The 22,643-nt window shown below is 40.5% G+C and overlaps 1 protein-coding gene and 1 pseudogene across 1 annotated transcript in view; one reads left to right on the forward strand and one right to left on the reverse strand.

The window, feature by feature from the left end:
* Positions 1–22,643, reverse strand: part of IL1RAPL2 (interleukin 1 receptor accessory protein like 2) — a 953,666-nt gene that overhangs the window by 348,386 nt on the left and 582,637 nt on the right. The window lies entirely within an intron of this gene.
* LOC122733494 lies at positions 10,863–11,507 on the forward strand (annotated as a pseudogene).

A 22,643-nucleotide genomic window follows, 5' to 3' on the forward strand; every position in this document is an offset into this window, starting at 1 on the left:
CTTCCTCCTTCATCTCTCTCTTTTTGAAATATCAGCTAGGGGGCAGCTAGGTGGTGCAGTGGATAGAGCACCAGCCCTGGAGTCAGGAGTACCTGAGTTCAAATCCGGCCTCAGACACTTAACACTAGCTGTGTGACCCTGGGCAAGTCACTTAACCCCAATTGCCTTACAAAAAAAAAAAAAGAAATATCAGCTAGGAGTTCAATGAGCTTCTCTAAGTGTTTGCAAGATTTAGGGGTACTACAACAGAAGGCAGCTATTACTGTGGAAAAGATGGAGGCATATGGGTTGGTAGAGTGTACATTAATAAAATCTGGTAGATGAATAATTAATAAAATATGCTTGATTGATTAACAAGAAGCAAGCCTGAGATTTGGTTTCAGCCATCCATCTTTTATACGGTTAACTCAAATAGCTCAAAAAAAAAAAAAAGCACCAAGTTCACAGACCACAGGTTAAGAATTCCTGCTCTAATGGGTAAGCTAAAACCACATCTCCATTGGAAGTTGGGGGTATTTTTCACTAATTTCTCATGCACCTGTTTGTCTCCCTTTGTTTTTCCTATTATCTTATTAGGCACTGTAATACACTAGAAAAAGCACAGGCTTCAAAGGCAGAAGGTTTGGGGTTCAAATCCCATCTCTTATGTTTACTAGCTTTGTGACTCTGGGCAAGTGACAGTCTTTCCAGTCCTTGGTTTCTGCCTCTGTGAAGTCAGGGGGCTATATTAAGATGACCTTTCAGTTTTAGGCCTGTAATCCTAAGGTTAACCTTTGATATGTAGCTTCAACTCCATGTGCCTCAGTTTCTTCTTTAAAATGAGGGGGTTGGACTATAGGGTCTCTCAGATCACTTTCAACTCGAAATTTATGATCCTGTGAACTCTCTGGCTGGACCTTCTATTATCTTGCAGTCAGGCAGGGAATATATTTCCTGAACATCTGTGAACAGTGAGTGTCTAGTCATATGTCTTGGCACAGGATCTTTAATAGATGGTGTCTGAAGATGATTGAAAAAAAGTGGGAAGGCTTAAAAAAAAAAGAACATGATTACTTTGGTTTAATTGCTTAAAAATAAAGGTGAGACCCCTCTTCTGAGCCCTCACCACTATTTTGATGTAATTGAGCAACAAGAGCTTAAACCCTGGCCCAACTGTTCACTTATAAATGTTATTAAAGCAGAGATTTTAGATACCTTGTGGGAGATTTTGAGGCTTTCCAACAATAAGTCCAAGTATCAAATGACCACAGGGGAATATCCTGGAGAATCAGACAATCCCACCTATTTCCTTCTCCATCTAAACAAAAGGGGTAGAGCCCAAAGCCATGGGAATGAGATAGCTGCTGATTCAAACACTGTTAGTAAGCAGGATGGAGTGATGGCATATATGAGTAGCTACTTAACTGCTTGAGGGAAGGGACAGGAAAAGAACAGTTCATAGAGATCTTATGGAAGACAAAGAGGAAGCCATTTATCCCTAGGGAATCTTTCCTATGTCAAAACTATCTGTGGGGGAGGCTCAAGTTTGCAGGATAGAAGAAACCAGCTAGTTTGCATGCACCACAACCTTTCTGAGGGGGAAGGTATCTAATACCAGGTCATGTATTAGCCTCCCCCTCCCCTCTCCTTTCCACCTTTCCAGAACAGAACTCTCTCCCTCATCACCTCTCCCTTTTATGTATTGTCTTCCTCTTCTAGAATGGAAACTCCCTGAGGACAGTCTTTCTCTTTTTAAATTTTGGCATGTTCACCTCTTAGCACAGGACCTGGCACTTAGCAAGTGCTTAATAAGTGAATGTGTGCATACTTGCTTGCTTCCTTCCTTCCTCTCTCTCTCTCTGAATTTGGAATCCTGGGGATTGAATTCCAATCCTGGCTCTGCCATTTACTATGTGTGTGTGTGTGTGTGTGTGTGTGTGTGTGTGTGTGTGTGTGTGAGACTAAGGTCAAGCAATTTGTAAATCACTTCACTACTCTAGGCCTCAGTTTCCTCCTTTGTAAAATGAGGAGGTTGGACTCCATAAAGGCCTTTGGGGTCCTTTCTTGTTGTAACTCTATGATCCAATGACCTCTGAGGTTTCTCCTTTCAGGTCTGACATTCCATGACTCTGTGATTCCATAATGTGAATCCTGTGAAACTCAATCAATCTACCATTTTTGGAGTAGCTTGTAAATATAGTAATGGACTACAAGAAAAATACTAGACCATGCACCTGCTAATGATGGGCCATTTTCTGAAATTTCATGGATTAAAGTAATTAGGGTGCTAGTAGGGAAGGGAGGCGGAGTAGAGATATCAGCCTGAAATGGTAATGATCAGAAATGGAGTCTTCTTCTTGTCTTTTCAGGTAGAATTTTTGCTATATAAAAAGGTAATATGTTATATGGTCAGCAGCATCGACTTTGATTTAAAGATGTAATCAATGAAAATCTGGTTCTTCTTAAGTTAGTCAAATATGTCCCCTGCAATCTTTTTCACACAATTCATTTACTTATTAACCTTCACTTTGTAGATAGTGCAATAATGAACTGAGGTCCAACTCCCATCAAAAGCAGCACATATTTCAAACGCAGAGGGGGTATAAGTATGGTTTATTCCATAAATAACCTTTTCTTTGAAGGCCCTTATAGGCTAAATCAAAAAACATTGAGCACTGTGAGAGGGACAGAGACATACAAAATGAAGACATTAGTGAAATTTAATGGGAATTTTTATGAGTGTTTTCATTTGTTGTTGTTCTTCAATCAGTTGTGTCTGACCCTTTGTGACCCTGGGGACCAATTGTTCATGGGGTTTTCTTGAAAAAGATACTAAGGTGGTTTGTAATTTCCTTCTCCAGTGGATCCTTTTGTTAAGCAATCAGAGTTGAAGTGACTTGCCCAGAGTCACAGAGCTAGGAAGTATCCGAGTCTGAATCTGAACTCAGGTCTTCCTTACTCCAGGACCAATGCTCTATCCACTGAGCCATGAGCTGTTTACATTGTAAAAGAATCTGTGTGGTGGGAGGCAGTATGATGTGATCTGGGTTCAATTTTCAGCTGTTCCGTATGACTGGTTGTATGACTCTGGGTAAGACTAAAGAACAACGACGACAAGGACAACACAATAAAGAACGCTTGTAAACAAGAACAGTTTACTCTGTATAATAGAGTATAGTCCTATGGGGGAAAGGGACCTTTCATAAAATATAGCACTTTCAAGCACTACTGATTATTTTAAAAAGGCCAGAACTGAGTAGAGACTTTGATGTGCCAATGCTAGCATCAAGAAGAACATAAAAATACATATAAGTAACTTCAAGAGGCTGAATGCGGCAGAAGCAACTACATTCTAGAGGGGAAGAGACATGAGTTCCTTCAAAGTCCTAATGACTTTAAGGGACGCAAAGAGAGTTCAGTTAGACAAACACATGGTCCAGGTTTGCTTTTGTTCTGTTGTGATGGATTTAAGACAGGAAATAAAAGTGAGGGGGAAAATGACTACGTCAACAAAAACATTAGGAAGAAGAGGGAGGAACTTACTGTGTTATGAACGGGTATCTGAGAAGTTTATATGTACATGGGGCCAGGGATAGGGAAATGGATACCTTATGGACTTAACTTTTATCTGACCTGGACAAAGGAGAGGTGAGAACACATACACACAAAGATTGTGGTGCAGGAATCCATAAAACTCATGGGGAGCGGGGGTGGATAAAGCACTGGTCCTGGATTCAGGAGGACCGGAGTTTAAATCCAGCCTCAGACGCTTAACACTTACTAGCTGTGTGACCCTGGGCAAGTCACTTAACCCTCATTGCCCCACAAAAACAAACAAAAAACTCTTTGAGGACATAGATGTAGGAAGGGAAAAGGGAAGGGTTACGAGTGGTAGAATATATTCTTGGAGAGAATAGTCATAAGCAAAACAAATATTAAATTGGGGTTAAGTGACTTGCTCAGGGTCACACAGCTAGTAAGTGTCAAGTGTCTGAAGCCAGATTTGAAATCAGATCCTCCTGAATCCAGGGCTGGTGCTTTATCCACTGCGCCACCTACTGACCCTCCACCCTTTATTTGTAAAAATGAAGGTAGGAGGAAAAGAGGAAAAAGCCTAAGAATTTATGGTGGCAGGAAATACAACATTAACAATCATAACAACAAGCATCATTACATGACTGGGATAATCACATCCCCAAAATGGACAAAGGTTAACAGGGTGAACTATAATGTAGGCTCTAACTACATGCTGTTTACAAGAAACAAAAGATTCACACAGACTTAAAATAGGGGGTGGGAGCCTCATTTATTAGAATGTGAGCTTATAGCTTTCAAAATTCATGTGCACTTCTCTTTGACTCTCTGCTTACAAATGGGCAGCACAGCCACAGTTTCTGATAGAAGCTGAGGACCATGGGTAAAACCCAGGAGAAATGAGCTGATCTTAAATTTAAAAAGTACTCGAGGAATTGAAATCATACAAAGTAAAGCAGGATCAGATTTTCAAATTTGAGGATGGGGGAACAAGGCTTTTACAAGAGAAACTGATAATACTGAAATGTTCTGGCCTTGCCAAATGGAGAAATGTCATATCTTTCTCCAGACTCCCCCCAAAACTCTGAAAAGAGAACCAGACAAACTATTTAGATGAAAATCAGCTCTTTGCCCTAGAGCGTGTCCCATCTCTTTCTGAGCTTAGTATAGATTTTCTTTTAAACAACCCCCTCACCCCCCCAAAAATGTCATGTATCAGGAAGGACTTTTCACTTCACAACCCATCTCTATCCTCAGCTGGAAATAAGAGATCAGAACAGGAAATAAGTCAGAAATCACAGGATGGTCAGGAGGTCATTAATCAGCAGCCCACAACACAGGGAAGAATTTATTTTTAGAGATACTAGGAAATGAAAAAGTCACTTGTGAAAAGAAGTGGGGTTGTTGATTGCAAATGGAGAATTGCTACTAACAATTCAATTATTGTCTCCATGCAGATAACTCCTCCAAAATCAATATATCCAGCCCTAATCTCATTTTTGGGCTCCAAGCCTGCATCATCTCCACATTGAAGTTTCATCAGTATCTCAAGCTCAGTGTTGCAAAAATATAACTCATTATATTCCCTCTTAAATTAACTTTGGTAACTTTGGGTTCCAATTCCCTCATTTTACAGATCAAAAAACAGAGGCTAATCAAGAGAAGAGAAGGAACTTGGCAAGGTAATACAAGCGAATAGCAGAAATAGAACTCGGGTTTCCCGACTTCTCAGTGTTGTGAAGATAAATGTTTTTAAAAAGTTCTTGGAAAAACCTGAAGCACTATATAAGTATCAGCTCTCTCGAAATACTAAAGTGGATCTGGGGCTCTCATCAATGAGAATGTTCTCTCTAACCACGCAGATGACAACTCATCATTTCCTGCTCTTTCCTTGACAATGTCTTCTTCCTAAATTCTCTATGGAGAATCAAGTCAAAATCATTAGGACCTTCCTTGCTTTGAGAGGAGAATGCCAAGGCAATTCAAAGACTACTTACTGGTTCCTTTCCTGCTTCCTACACACACACACACACACACACACACACACACACACACACACACACACAGAGAGAAACACACCTTTCTCCAATCTTTAAAAATAAAAGACCGATCACTAAACCTTACTAGATGGTAGTATCCATACTGGCTATCATCCTCTATCTGTCCTCATCTCAGAACTCCTTGAAAAGGCCATCTATACTTGGGACCACTACTTCCTTTCCTTTCCCTTCTTAATCTTCCGCATTCTGGTTTCCAATCTTATCACTCAACTGGAAGTAACCTTCCCTGGGCAGCTAGGTGGCACAGTGGATAGAGCACTGGCCTTGGATTCAGGAGGACCAGAGTTCAAATCCAGCTTCAGACACTTGACACTTACTAGCTGTGTGACCCTGGGCAAGTCACTTAACCCCAATTACCTCACATATACAAAAAACAAACAAAAAAAGAAAGTAACCTTCCTGAACTTACAAATAATATTATTTTTTGTTTTATCAGCTCATTTTATTGTTAAATTAAATTTTATTTTTTTTCAATGAATCAAAACTAATTTTCTCACCCTTCTCACCCCTCTGATTATTTAAGAGAAAAAGTAAAACACCACTATTGGAACAAATATGCAGAGTCAAACAATACAAATTCTTGCATCAGCTGTATCCAATCAATCAATCAACCAATCTCTCTCTCTATTTTTTATTTAGAATTTTTGCCATTACATATCTCTCTTCTCTCTCCTCTCTTCCTCTCTCCCCTCCTCCTCCATCCCCCCCCCCATTCACCATCCCGAGTCCACCACTTCTCCATCAGGAGGCAGGTAGCATTCTTTATCATTAGTCCTCTGGAGTCATGCTTTGTCCCTGTGCTTATCTTTTAAGTGGTTTATATTTTACATATTTCCCCTTGTTCTGCTTACTTCACTCTGCATCAGTTCATACAAGTCTTCTCAAGTATTATTGAAACTATCCTTTTTTCCAGTTATTATAACACAATATCATTCCATCACTTTATTATACCACAAATTGTTTGGGCATTCCTCAATTGATAGGTATATTTCTCCCTGTCCCCAGTTTTCAGGTTTTTGATATTACAAAAAGATCTTCTATAAATGCTTTTGTACATGTAGCTCACTTTCCCTCTTTCTTTGATTTCTTTAGGGTACAGGACTTGTATCAGTGAATAACATATTAATTTCAGAATATGATGGGCTCTTCTCAATCCTCTGGAAACACTGACACTGTTGATTACCTTCTCTCTTGGATGGCATCCCCTTTCAGGTTTCTCTTAGCCTTTAAGTCTGATCATTCCTTTTCAGTCTCTTTTGCTAGATCTTTATCCATGCCATGTCCACTAACTATATACCCCAGGCTCAGTCTTGGGCGCTTCTTATCTTTTGTGTCTATGTTCTTATACTGGTTAACCTCACCAGAATCCATGGTTTCAATTATCATCTCTATGCAGGTGAGTCTGAGTTCTTCATTTCCAGGCATACTCTCTCCTGAGCTCCAGCCCCAAACCAAGAATTGCCTATTGCATGATTTGAACTGAAATTCCAGTGGCATCTCAAACTAAATATGTTCAATACAGAACTCATTATCTTTCCTTCCCCTTTCCCACCATTCAGAATTTCCTTATTACTGTCAAAGGCACTGTCATCCCAGGTTTGAGATCTCAGTGCATACTAAATTCTTAACTCTCCCCACACCTATTCAATTAGCTGCTTAATCTTGTCATTCCCACATCCACAAGATGTCTCTAATATACTCTCTTCTCTCCACTCACGCCATCACTGCTCTAGTTCACCTGTTGCCTAGATTAATGAAAAGGCTTCCTATTTAGCCTCCTTGTCTCAAGTCTCTCCCCACTCCAATCCATCCTTCACAGAGCTGCCAAAGTGATTCTCCCATTGCATAGGTCTGCCCATGTTACTCTTTTACTCTGTAAGTTCTACTGGCTCCTTATGACCTATTGGACTAAATAAAAACTGCTCCATTTGGCACTATAAGCTTTTCACAACCTGCCCTTCCTACCTTTTCCATCTTTTTATACATTACTCTCCTTTACGTACTCTACAGGATGGTATCTGACTCTTAGTTGTTTCTCACATGAAACCTCTACTTCTTGGAGTCATCAGTCTCCTTTCAAACTCAGCTAAAGTCCTACATTTTATATGAGGCTTTCCCTCCTCACCCCCGATTGGTAGTGCCCTCCCTCCCCAATTACCTTCTCTTCATTTTGCACGTACATGTATGTGTATGTGTGTATATAGGTAGGTATATGTGTGCATGTATCTGTATGTGTGTGTATGTATATTTATATTTATGTGTATGCACATGTATATGTATGCATAAAATTATATGTACATGCTTGCCTCCCTCCCCATGTGAACTTCACAAGCTCCAAAAGTTCAAGGGCTATTTCATTTTTGCCTTTGTTGCTTTAGTGCCCAGCACAGAACATGGTACATAGTAGGTAATGTATACTAATTAGTTGCTTGATCCCTCACTCATGCTGCCTGATTGGCCCATCTTCTTTTTCATTCATACATCTCCCTAATGGCATCTATTATGCCAGTTTTTCTGCCAGGTTTCTTAGAAAAGTTGATAAGAGTCAGATGATTTATAACAATGAACTTTGGGCTAGATTTTGCACAAGAATCATAGAAGCTGTTCTTGAACTTTGATTGGTCCAGGAGACTAGGGCTTGAATTATTAATATGACTTCCTGATCACCAGGGGCAGAAAAAGGCCAACCCATGAGAATGGATGCCCCAAGGTTATGTGAGTCAGCACACTCTTCTGAAAAGATACATTTCCATATGGAGATGAGAGGGGCTACATCTACCTAACCAGTGTTGAGCCCCAGCTCGGTGTCTTTTCTATGCTGTTGTTATATAAACTTCGTTTTTCTTAAATGATAGGTGGTCTTTGAGTGTCTAATTTCATTCTAATACCAAAATTGAACCACTGGTTCAGCCTATTTCAGGCCTGATCTAGACCATCAACCCACTTTCCTGTTTTTGTTTTTTTTTGTTTTTTTGTGGGGCAATGAGGCAATGAGTGACTTGCCCAGAGACACACAGCTAGTAAGTGTCAAGTGTCTGAGGCCGGATTTGAACTCAGGTACTCCTGACTCCAGGGCCTGTGTTCTATCCACTGCACCACCTAGCTGCCCCACACTTTTATATTTCTCTTTAGCTCTTCATTTATGAGATTTTGGGGCCTGCTCACACTTACCATGCCCTACAGGTGATATTAATTTTCAATTCCTCAGCAAGTATAATTAATATTCTATAATCCACAGCCACACAACAGAATAATACCATGAAGACTTTTCTTCATTGTTATAAATCATCCCACTTTATAAAGAAGCCTTTAGAAAGAATCTTTTTCTTTTAATACAGACTTCATGTCTTGAGGCCCTATTTCATTTTTGTACATGGACACATCAGTGACAGGTTTTTGCAGGTATTCTCTAACTACTCAGAGAACCCGAGTTCGCCCATAGTCTGAATTCTGAGTCTCTGAGGAAGCTCAGGCCCCTTGTCTGGGTGTGGATGAATCGTGAGTATATCCCACTTATGGCAAGCAGGTGAAATGTTGACACCTTTGGGAGCTTCTGCTGGCATATCTAGCCATCACTAACTAGTAAAGGGCACCAATTAGATTTGACTTCATTGACACACGGGCTGCTCTAAAGTGGAAGAGGAAATAAAAATCCAGCAGCAAAAAGTTCAGCATAGGGGACTCCATTTTCTATTTTCGCTCTCTTCCAAATAATTCTATGAGGTTTTCATCACGTAAGCTTTGCAGCCATTGGCACAGAGTAGGTGCTAAATAAATGTGTGTTTACTGATTGACTCTGTGATTATGGGCAACACCTCGGTTGTTTGATATATCATCTCGGCACTGAGAGATAGTCTTATTACAATAGCAAAGAAGGTTTTGAAGGCAAACCTCTTGAGCATGAGTTCTTAACCTGGGGTCTCTGAACTTGTATTGTTTCATATTTTCTTTTTTTTTTGGTGGGGCAATGGGGGTTAAGTGACTTGCCCAGGGTCACACAGCTAGTAAGTGTCAAGTGTCTGAGGCCGGATTTGAACTCAGGTACTCCTGAATCCAGGGCCGGTGCTCCATCCATTGCGCCACCTAGCTGCCCCTGTTGCATATTTTCATAACTCTCTCTATATAATTGGTTTCCTTTGTAATACTATGCATTTTGTTTACAATATTATTCTGAGAAAGAGTCCATAGCTTCACCAAACTAAGACTTCCTTTTCTAGAGGGCAGGGTTATAGTACATCTATTACTGTACCCACAGTGTATGGTTCTCTTGAATTCAATGGAATAACAATAACTCCCACTGAGCTTTCAATTTGACAAAGTGTTTTCCTCACAATAGGTTTCATAGGTAGATATATAGGGAAGCACTAATATTTCCATGTAACAGATGAATCAACTGAGGCTTAGAAGTGGCCAAAGACTTGCCCATGGTCACACAACCAGTATCAAGGTTGAAACTGGAACTCGGCTTCCTTCACTCCTTCACAGAACTACAGCATAATGGATATTTCTTCCTCAGCCAAGTATAGAAGCTGACTTTTGCAGGCAGAACTGGAAGATTTGTATACTCTGGGGTTTCTTTATTAGCCTAGATCATCGCATTCAATGTGACAGGTGATCTAATTGTGCAGGTGACCTCACTGAACCACCAGGATGTACTAGACTTACTGGCACCCCTTTTACTCCCCCACCCCTCCATTACATCAGGAACAAATAGCAGATCTCTGTCAGGCTGAAACCTGGAGGTGAGATGACAAAAATCATCATGCATGTCTTTAAAAACAGAGCCCTTTTTCCTAGGATATAGGAAAGTCATCCAAATTTGAAACTCTGCCAAGTCCTTATTTTGGGGGGGGGGATGGGGCAATGGGGGTTAAGTGACTTGCCCAGGGTCACACAGCTAGTAAGTGTCAAGTGTCTGAGGCTGGATTTGAATTCAGGTCCTCCTGAATCCAGGGCTGGTGCTTTATCTACTGCGCCACCTAGCTGCCCCCAAGTCCTTACTAAATGCTATAGTTTGGGGGTCTGTGGTATGTGGCAATGGAGCAGCCAGCAGCATTGGCTGGCCAGGTGAAGCTGGATCTTGAGGGGGGTCCCCAACTTTCCTATGAAGATAACAAGCCTCTAACTATCTCTTGTGGTTGTTACACTGATTCCTATAAACACACACACCACACACATAAACACACCCTTCTCCAATCTTTAAGAACAAACAAGCAAAGGGCTGATCACTAGGCCTTACCAGATGATAGCTTCTGTACTGGATACACTGCTCTTCTGCAAGCTGTCACCATGACCCTGACAAAAGGCTTCTTCCCCTACTCAAGCTGATGTTAGAAGGAGGGCCACAGGCATGGCTAACTGGTGTTTGCAGATGGTGTTACCTACTTGGCTTATTTTGAGAACTGATTATTTGGTGGTTTAGGGGTACTGACTTTTTTTCAGATGGCTCAAGATATCAGGGATAGGTGGCACAGTGGATAAAGCACCAGCCCTGGATTCAGGAGGACCCGAGTTCAAATCAGGCCTCAGACACTTGACACTAGCTGGGTGACCCTGGGCAAGTCCCTTAACCCTCATTGCCCTGCAAAAAAAAAAAAAGATATCAAGGGTAGTTTGCCAAGGAAAGTTCACTGGTGTTGGAGTCTTTATTCCCAGGGCAGTGACCTTTGAGGCAGAATTCAAAAGCCACAAAATAGATGGCCTTGGCCTGGTGACTTTTCCTGATGGTTCTCATTGAGCATCTCAAAATGAAGGTCTGCTTGAGACTAACAGGTTTCTCCATGAGAAAAGTGTCCTGCAGTGATCCAGTGGGCACAGAGCGCTTCTGAGTCAGCCGAGAAACTCCCAGCTTGCCAAGGGGTACTGTGCCTCTGCTGGGAGAAGCTATTGGGCAAAACAGCCACCTCTGTTTCTTCACTGCAGGTGAAGGAATGAACAAGACTCAATATTCTTTGAACACCAAACAGGGGCCTTCTGCCATATCCCTTTGCCTGCTAATTGAGACTTAGATTGTGGAGTGGGGCTATTTACAGCCCTTCAGCTCTGACTTGCCAGTCAGGGTGTAGCTGATTTCAGTTTTGCCTTGGCCCTGTCCCACCTTTGTCTACACCCCAGGACTCTTCACCCTAAATTCCAGCACCACCTTCAGCCTTGCTACCTCCTGTTCCATCCTGGGCCCAAGGTCACCTGGAGTGTACTTGGTGCCCCACTTCCATTCAGGGGATGTGATTTAATAGCCACCCCTTAGCAGAGGCCCATGCCTTGGGCTTCCTGGAGAAGGGAAGATGATGAACTGTCTAGGAAGTGGAAATGTTTCCATTCTTTTCCCTTTCCATTCCATCCAGTAGATTGTGAACTAATGATTACATCATCATAGAATTCAAGAATTGAGAGGGATTCCTGTGGCCTTGGCTAATCTAAATCTGAAAAGAGCTTTATTTTGACAACCCACTCAACAAGTGGCCATCTAATTTTTTTCTTCTTTCTTTCTTTTGTGTTTTTTTGCAGGGCAATGAAGGTTAAGTGACTTTCCCAGGGTCACGCAGCTAGTAAATGTCGAGTGTAATCCAGGGCTGGTGCTTTATCCACTGTGCCACCTGGCTGCCCTGAGATTTCTTTTAAAATTTTTAATTTTTTAAAAAATTTTTGTAGGGAAATGAGAGTTAATTGACTTGCCCAGGGTTACACAACTAGTAAGTGTCAAGTGTCTGAGGCCAGATTTAAAATCCAGGGCCAGTGCTTTATCCTCCATCTACTCCAACATGGGGGTACCTGTTTGTTCCCAAGGCAGCTCATTCAACCTTGAGAGAACTCTACTTAGTACTAAGTTTTTCTTTTTCATAATTCCATTTTGGTGGGGGGGGGAGTAGGGCAATTGGGGTTAAATGACTTCTCTACTGTCACACAGCTAGTAAGTGTCAAGTGTCTGAGGCCGCATTTTAACTCAGATCCCCCTGAATCCACGGCTGGTGCTTTATCCACTGTGCCATCTAGTTGCCTCTGAATCCTTTCTCCTCACAGAATTTCTCTCAGGAGATACCTTGACAATGTTTACTCTTATTCTAATGGGATTTTTTTTTATTCACAGAATTACCACAGACCCATAGGTGAAAGAGACCTCAGAAGGAAAATAACCTGGGGCAGCTAGGTGGTGCAGTGGATAAAGCACTGGCCTTGGATTCATGAGGACCTAAGTTCAAATCTGGCGTCAGACACATGACACTTACTAGCTGTGTGACCTTGGGAAAGTCACTTAACCCCAATTGCCTTGCAAAAAAAGAAGAAGAAGAAGAAGAAGAAGAAGAAGAAGAAGAAGAAGAAGAAGGAAAATAACCTAACCTTGTTTTATAGAAGAGGAAACCAAGGCCAGAAAGGTCAAGTAACTTTCTGAAGGTCTGACTTGCCAACCAGGAAGCAGCTGGTTTCAGTTTTGCCTTGACCCTACCCCACCTTCTATAGCCTGGGACTCTCAACCCTAAATCCCAGCATCGCCCCCCCACCCCCTCCGCTGTCTCCTCCTCTGCCATCCTGGGTCCAAGGACACCTGGAATGTACTTGGTGCCACAAGTACAGAGGATCATGGGTCTAGACCTGAAAGGTGCCTCAAAAGCCATCAATTTCACACCTGCCCATTTAATAGATGAGGAAACTGAGGCTAAGAGAGCCTAATGATTTGTGTGCCTTTCACATATGATCCTACAGATACTGTACATATTTGTGGGGAAGGGGACTGTGGGTTTATGAGAGGAGGAATCTGTCATTACTTTTCTTACTCTAATATTTAATTAAATGCCTTTGTATTTAATTGATTATTATTTCTTCTGACTGACGCACATCAGTGGGGGATTTATGACCTATGGGATTGAGTAGATGCAGAATAACAGTACAGTGAGCCTGGTGAAGCTATTCTATGAGCTCCAAGTATGAAAATGGGTTGCCATGGGTTCTACATTTCTGTATTCATGTCTCCATCTATTAGCAGTATCATCCTATGCTACAGATGAGGAAATCAAGGCTATAGAAGTGACGTCATTTTAAAATCCATCTAGACATACAAACACAATAATTAATCTATTAAGCACTATAAAGGAATGAGCTATATTCCCCTTGGCACTAAAACTAACTTTAAAAATTATTAACTGGATAAGGAAGCAGCTAGGTGGCACTGCAGTGGATAAAGCACCGGCCCTGGATTCAGTAAGACCCGAGTTCAAATCCAGCCTCAGACACTTGACATTTACTAGCTGTGTGACCCTGGGAAAGTCACTGAACCCTCATTGTCCCACAAAAAAAGAAAAAAAAGTGCTTTGTAAACCTTAAAGTGAATACATTTCAAAACATATATTATTATTATTATTGCCCTCTTAAAGTGAATATATGACCTTTGCTTGATGATTTGTGGTCATTTTAATATAAATGAATATAAAATGACATTTTAATAGAAACGAATATGATATGGCCTTTGCTTGATGATTCTGAGTCATCATTATCAATTCACCAATTGTACTTTGCTGTCCGCTAGTGTGACTGAATTGCTGCTTGCCCCTACGCTAAATGGCCCCAGAGGGCTACAGTTACTGCGTTTCTGTCTTGTCAGCTCACATTTCTTTCTCTTCTAAGTGTGTCTGTCTATACCCTGCCTTTGATTTGCTGCTTTGGATCTACTATAGGCTGGACAAGTCAATAGATAAGCCCATAAGATTTGGGTCCATGTTGGAAGTAGGCTGAGATCCGGGCCCTGTCAGGTTCTCTTTAAAATAAAAGGCATATACTCTATAGCAGGGCTTTGTTACATCTATTTGGGCTACTCAGGGGCTTTTGTGATTCTCAGCTGTGTTCTAATGGATAGAGCAAGAGTTATCCAGATAAGTGAGTCATGACTGTATATACACACAATATACATTCACACTCACAAGTGCAGATATACACTCAGATAAAATATATGCATGCAGATCTTCAAGTGTACAAATAGAAAGGTTTATTTCAAAATCATTTTCCCCTTTCACATTGAATTCTGTCAAGGATAGATTCACTTTGGGCTATGGCATTCTGGTATATTTATGTTACATTTTCCCTCTTCAGGCCTCAGTAGGCCACCCATTATTTCCTAGTTTGAAAGAAATTGGGCAAATGGAATAACCTAATTGGTAACTCAACACCATGCAGCTAAAATCAGAGGGTTGGGAACTGAACTCATGAAATCATTACATTGCATTCAACTCCATCCAACTCGGAAGTAGAGAATATTTGGAGAAAACAGTAACTGTTGGGGAAAAGCCATGATCTTTTCCCCTTGAGTACTGACAAAGTGGATAATAACTGGGGGCAGAGGAGGGGGAACAAGAGAAGTGGTAGACCATGTCCTACTTCAGACCTTGAAAGGTCTCTCCTTTTTTTCTGGTGTTCTTGAATTCTGTCCAAGGAATTATCTCTCTGTGCTGCATGAACAACCTGATTATCCAGTGTGGAACCCAGTGGTAGTTTCTTTCTTCCTAAGTGGCTGCTCATCAGGTAAGAGAATCTTTATAAGATTGGGAAGGATTCAGGATGCAATGAATGACCAAGATACTAAATAAACACTTAGGGAGTAAAAGCACAAAACAAAACAAAACATTAAAAATAGACACAAGGGAAGGGGACATGTACAGTTTCCTATGGAAAGCTGATTCAACATGTAGAGAAAGTTAGCACAATTTTAGTCAATTCTCAATTATTTACTAGAAGCTTATTAATATGAACAAATTTTTTGGGGGGGCAGGGCAATGAGGGTTAAGTGACTTGCCCAGGGTCACACAGCTAGTAAGTGTCAAGTGTCTGAGGCTGGATTTGAACTCAGGTCCTCCATCTTCCTGGATCTAGGGCTGGTGCTTTATCCATTGAGCCACCTAGCTGCCCCATGAACAAATTCTTAAATTCAGTTTAAGACAGCTAGTGTCTTAGCTTAGTCTATAGCCCAGTGGATAGAGCAGTAGGACTGTAGGAAGAAAGACATGAGTTCAAATGAAACATAAAAATATCCACTAGTTGTGTGACCTTGGTCAAGTCACTTAACCTCCTCTTCACTGTCCTCAACTGTAAAATTAAGATAATAATAGCACCTGCCTTCCAGGGTTGTTGTAAAGATCAAAGGAGAGAATATTTGTAAAGCACTTAGAGTGCCTGGAACATAGTATCATATAAATGCCAGCCATTGTTATTATTATTAATTTCATTAATTATTTGTAAAGAAGGATCAGGACCTGCAGTTAAAATGGCAATGTGAAAGGTTGTAGAGAAACTTGGCTCTCCCACGTAGACCTTGGGAAATATCTGAAAAGGGTTCCAGAAAAAATAATAATGGAGACAGTTGAGCAAGCTGCTTCCTCTGTTCTAAGACCACACAAAAATATGTAAAATGGGGATAATAATGGTACCTACCTCTAAGGATTGTCATGAAGATCAAATAAATTAACATATATAAAGGACTTTGCAAAAATTAAAGTGCTATATAAATGCTAGTAATAACAATGATGATCATGAGCCATTAAGAAAGGCATAATGCCTAGAAAGATGGGTCAGATCACATCTGGAGTAATGTGTTTATTTTGGGGCAACACGGTTTTCTTTGGTGAGGCAATTGGGGTTAAGTGACTTGCCCAGGGTCACACAGCTAGTAAATGTTAAGTGTCTGAGGCCGGATTTGAACTCAGGTGCTCCTGAATCCAGGGCCAGTGCTCTATCCACTGTGCTACCTAGCTGCCCCCTGGGGCAACACAGTTTTTGAGAGGACATCGACGAGCCATGGGTCCAGAGGAAAATGACTGAAATGGTGATGGGGATATGAATATGAACTGAAGGAACTAGGAATATGGAGCCTAGAGATGGGGGCAAGATAGCTGGTTTCAAGGATGTCCAGGACTGCCATCTACATAAGGGATCTGACTTGCCCTATTTGGCTGAAGAACCAGGAAGCAGTGGGCAGAAGTTGAAGAGACGCAGATTTGTGGCAGCTAGGTGGCGCAATGGATAGAGCACCAGCCCTGGATTCAGAAGGACCTGAGTTCCAATGTGACCTCAGACACTTGACACTTACTAGCTGTGTGATCCTGGGCAAGTCACTTAATCCCAATTGCCTCACCAAAAGAAAGAGAAAGAGAAAGAGAAAGAGAAAGAGAGAGAGAGAGAGAGAGAGAGAGAGAGAGAGAGAGAGAGAGAGAGAGAGGGAGAGGGAGAGGGAGGGAGGGAGGGAAGGAGGGGCAGATTTTATTTGGATTTAATCTGTAAAATGGAGATACTAATAATTACCTTCCAGAGTTGGGAGGATAAAATGAGATGTTTGTAAAGTGCTTTGCAAACATTAAAATGCTATATAAATTCCAGCTATCATCAGTATTCTCAACACCAGCACCAGCACCAGCACCATCCATGGTACCACCTAGCTGCTTCTATATAATATTACTATTGCTAAGGTGTTCAAAGCAAACACTACATTATGTGCAAGTGAGCTTTTGTAGCTACTAAAGGCATTTTAATGGTATGTAAGGGAAGAATGAAGGCTACTGAGATAAAGTTAAGCTGGGAAATCAACTGAGGACAAACTTGTTGGGGAAAATGGCCTCTTCCTGTCTAGTAATTTGTTATATCATCATGATTAATCACTGCTGGTGTATAAAGGCAGTTAAATGGACTCCTTTGGCTATCAAACGGGAGAATAATTCATCAGCTCAAGTTCATAAATCATTTCTTCGTACAGGGAATACTTTATATAACTAGAAATCTTTCAGTGACACAGCAAACTATGGGAGTATAGCAGGTGGAGAGCGCCTATGTATATATTGTAAAGGAATTAAGAATTGTCAAATGTAGGAGTCAACACCTGAGCCCCAGAGAAAATGGCCCTGAAGGAAAAGAAGGACACTTTGACTCCTCATGTATGTTAGCCTCAGTTGCTAATGACTAACCGCTACCACAGAAACACCTATGGGGGGTCTGGTATATGTTCATTGCTTCATATCATGGTTTGTGATGCTTATATTAACTATCACAATTTTGTGAATGAAATCCTATATGAAATGGGTTGGGTGAACTCAGACTTTCAAGAAATTGTGCCATGAATCCTTTTGTAAAATGGAATATTCTGTAATCATGTTAAGTTTTTTTTGCAGGCCAATGAGCATTAAGTGACTTGCCCAGGGTCACACAGCTAGTAAGTGTCAAGTGTTTAAGGCCAGATTTGAACTTAGGTCCTCCTGAATCCAGGGCTGGTGTTTTATCAACCGGGCCACCTAGCTGCCCCATGTTAACTTATTTCTAATAAATTTACATGCCTGCTTGCTTATAATGAGGTCCCAAAATACTCTATCTAGCAAAAGTTCCCAGGAAAAGGAAAAAGTGGGTAAAGGAAAGGAAGGGTTTTCAAAATAAGAAATAGAAACAATCAATAGCCATATTAACAAATGATCCAAATCACTAATAATAAAAGAAGCAAATGAAAACACTTCTTGCCTCGGGTCTCTGCCCACTCCGATTTGTCCTCCACACTTCCTACAGCTCAGGCAATGGTACCATGTCACTTTCCTATTTGACAAGTTACAATGGCTCCCATTTGCCTCTAGGATCAAATATTATTTCATCCTTATCTTATCTTTCTAAAATCCTATTTTATGTAACTTTGATAATACATATGGGATTACAGAACTACATATACCTGTATGACTTGTAAATAAGTAAACATACGCAATATATAATGCAATGTATAATCATATCTATACCTATATATGTAGACTTACTTATGTGGGTAAGTGAACAAAAAAAGTTTTGAGACCCCTACATTAGGCTATGCTGCCTCTATGCAAAGATTATACAGAATGAAAATAGCCAGAGCTGGAGGGATTGTGGGAAGACAGATACAGGAGTACCCTGTTGGGAGAAATGTAAATTGGTTCAACGGTTCTAGAAAAGATCTTGGAATTATGTGAGCCAAGTCACTAAGCTGTTTATGCCCTAATACTCATCCTGCCATTGGGTAAATATTTCCAAGGAAGTCAAAGACAGAAAGAAAGGCCCATACATATCACAATATTTAGAGTAGCCCTTTTTGTCGCAGGGCATAACCAAAAACAAAGCAGATGCCTAATAACTGGGAGGTAGACTTATATGAACTGATACAGTGCCAAGAAAGCAGAACCAAGAGAATGAGTTACAAAATGATTATTATATCAATATAAATGAAACCAAGAATAAAAGATAAGAGAATTCAAATTATATTATGGAAGAAAAATTATGTACTCTGTGTTTCAGGCACAAATCTACCAGAGATGATTAATTCATTAATTAGTCAATAAATTAATTTTAAGCATATCTGTTTAGAGAGAAAATCTAAAGGGACAGAAATTCATCCGGCCTTTGAAAATCTCTCTCCATGAGCCATTTCCATCCATTCTTTATAGCATTCCCTAATAAAAGACAAAGTTTCACAGTGAGATAAAATATACTTATGAGGGGGTGGCTAGATGGCACAGTGGATAGAGCACCGGCCCTGGAGTCAGGAGTACCTGAGTTCAAATCTGGTCTCAGACACTTAACACTTATTAGCTGTGTGACCCTAGGCAAGTCACTTAACCCCAATTGCCTCACTAAAAAATTATATATATATATATATATATATATATATATATATATATATATACACATACTTATGAAGTTTGGGGAAGAGTTCTGGTAATAGTTTTGATTTATCTCATAGAACAGTAGTTATCTAACTTTTGGAAAATAATTTTCTTAAAATTATTCAATCCTTCTTAACTCCCTTATGAGGATTTTCCTTTCCACCTGGTCAAAGGTGAACACAAAAAATACCTCTCTTAACTGAATCAATCAGAGGCATTATTCCTTTTCATCAACTTAAGGGAGGAGTCCTCCTTGGGCTAATCAGGCCTCTCTCTTAGAAACTGGTCAGGCCTTTAACAAGAATGATGGGAAAAGAGACTTTAGACCTGGACACTGGCTCTTTGAAATTAGCTTCTATTCAAGGGAAAACTGATTAGATCATTCATTCAAGTGATATCAAGGATTTTAGATCAAAACACTGAAAAAAATTATATCTTAATATTTCTAAAATATGTAAAGGGGATGGGGACTCAAATAGGTTTCTACCTTCCCTCCACACTTCCCCCATCTATCCCCCTTTCATTTTCCCCCAGCACAAAAAAATCTAACACATTATCTATGTTGGTTAATTTTCAGACTTCATTTTGTACCTGCCCTTCCTGTCGTTTAGCCATATTTTATCGGTATTAAGGTCCATTTTTTTTAATCGGTTCGTTGGTTCATACACATGCATGACCATATAAACACACAGATGTGGAATTCTCTGCATTTTACCTTAATATATTAGATTCCAGGGGTGGGGGAAAGATGAACAAAACTATTCTAGATGCTATAAGGGTATACACCAAGTAGCATAGTCGAAGTGAGGGTATTTTCTTGAATACGTGGTAGGTTGGGAACATAGGGTGGGGAGAGACAAAAACTGAAAGTCAAATATACTTGAATCTCCAGTCCTTGCCCTTCAGATGCATAAATAGTAGCCAGAAGCTTACGCACATAAGCAAAGCTGCCTCAGAGCTAGGTGGTCCATTTTATTGGCAAATGGAACTTAAAAGTAACATTATTTTGTGGGTCAGCTGGAAGGAGATGGCTGGCCTGATCCCCTTTGCCATAGTTATTACAAAGTAGATATTCTGAATCTCTATACTGATCCTTCTAATATAGCTCCAACAATCATCTAGAGAGAGCATGGTCTATTCTTTGTTTATCTTAACCTGTCTTAATGTGTACTGCGACTCCATTCTCATCTCTAATTCTTGTGCGTACTGCAAATGGAACTTTGTAAAGGTCAGAAAGCCCAATAATTCCCCATTCCACACCAAATATCTGGTGTTTTTCCAGGGGCACTTATGAATCAACTTGGTTCTCTCCAGGGCTTCAGCTCCTGTAAAACAAAAATTACTTCTTTTTTTTTTTTTTTTTTTTTGCGGGGCAATTGGGGTTAAGTGACTTGCCCAGGGTCACACAGCTAGTAAGTGTTAAGTGTCTGAGGCCGGATTTGAACTCAGGTACTCCTGAATCCAGGGCTGGTGCTCTATCCACTGCGCCATCTAGCTGCCCCCCAAAATTACTTCTTAACCCCATGAGCATGTGTCAGGACCCTGACACCCACGACAGGGTCAAAGACAGAGAAGGTGCGTTGTGAGTAGGCAAACTCCCAACCTGAGAGTCTTCAATTATCATAACTCCATGGCCATAGGCTTGAAGGGATTCATAATTCATGGTCTAAAAAGTCAGGCCAACAGTAATGAATGAGGCAACACATATAAACAACAGCTGGTCATTGAAGAAATCCCGAACCTCAGATTATACTATTGGGTGATCTCACTAATTAAGGAGGAGTAGAACATTCTTATGTGGTTGCCTAGGGCAGAAATGATGTTAACTGTCCCAAACCAACCTGAAACTAATTCATAATCAGAGTCTTGACATAAGTACAGGGCTTTTTCTAATTTGATCAGTAGTCTCTTTTTAGACATTTATTCTAGACTGAGAATGCAGTGTTAGCTCTATCAAAATGGAATCCAATTAAATCTTGCTTATATCTTCTAGGTCATGAGGGCATTAGAGATGCTCCTCAGGTCTTATCTATCGATCAGATAACCATCTCCTTAGAGTAGGGTACTTCACCTGAAGTTTATGAACTTTAAAAATGGATAACTATCGCAATATAACCGAAATTTATATATTTAAACATTTAATGACATTATTTTTTTTGCAGGGCAATGAGGATTAAGTGACTTGCCCAGGGTGACACAGCTAGTAAGTGTCAAGTGTCTGAGGCCATATTTGAACTCAGGTCTTCCTGAATCCAGGGCTGGTGCTTTATCCATTGCACCACCTAGCTGCCCCTAACTACGTTATTCTAAGAAAGGATCCACAGGCTTTACTGCACTACCAAACCAACATAGTAGTAGTAATAATAATAATAATAATAATAATAATAATAATAATAATAATAATAATTGTGGGCAATGAGGGTTAAGTGACTTGCCCAGGGTGACACAGCTAGTAAGTGTCAAGTGTCTGAGGCTAAATTTGAACTCAGGTCCTCCTGAATCCAGGACTGATGCTTTATGCACTGTGCCACCTAGCTGCCCCCATCATAATTATTATATTTTCTTTTTTCAGTGACTTCTAGCAAACTTTCTAAATCTTATGTTGCCAATTTGGTTTTTCCAACCTGCACTTTCTTTTCTTTTCCTTTTCTATCTAATTCCTTTTCAGTGATTTTGCTTCTAATTTACTAGGCAATTAAATTCTGCCAAATCATCTAGAGAAACCCACAGAGGCCCTGCAAAGCAAACCTGCTACAAAAAAGGGAAACTTTACCTGCTGTCTCAAAGGGCAATTAATTTTCATTTTGGATGCCTTTTTCCCCCAAAGCTATTTTCTAAGAGTTTATCAAAAAAAGAAAAAAAATCCTATCGGTTTATCAATCAATCCAATAATCAATCAAAAAGGAATAATTATTTGCCACGCACTGTGAAGTGCTGTAGATAAAAAGAAAATCCCAAAACAGGCCTTGCCAGCGATGAGAAACAGTCTAATAGGAGCAATATTATATAAATCATAATGTATCAGATAAACAGAAAGTGGCTGGAAGATAACCTGATGGATGAGATTGTTGCCTGATCTTGCAGGGGCAAAGGCCCCTGCACTAGTTCTCTCACTACTCTCTGTCTCTCTATCTCTATCTCTGTCTCTGGCAATAAAACATTAGTTTCCTCCTTTAAATTAGAGAGAAGGGGGCAGCTAGGTGGCACAGTGATAAAGCACCAGCCCTGGATTCAGGAGGACCTGAGTTCAAATCCAGCCTCAGACACTTGACACTTACTAGCTGTGTTACCCTGGGCAAGTCACTTAACCCTCATTGCCCGGCTTGCCCCCCCCAAATTAAATAAACCTCATTGCCCTGCAAAAAAAAATAGAGAGAAGGGAAAAAATTCAAAGGAATATTCCCTTCCTTCTCTTCCCTCTCTC

Source organism: Dromiciops gliroides, chromosome X, assembly GCF_019393635.1.
Source record: "Dromiciops gliroides isolate mDroGli1 chromosome X, mDroGli1.pri, whole genome shotgun sequence".
Classification (NCBI taxonomy): domain Eukaryota; kingdom Metazoa; phylum Chordata; class Mammalia; order Microbiotheria; family Microbiotheriidae; genus Dromiciops; species Dromiciops gliroides.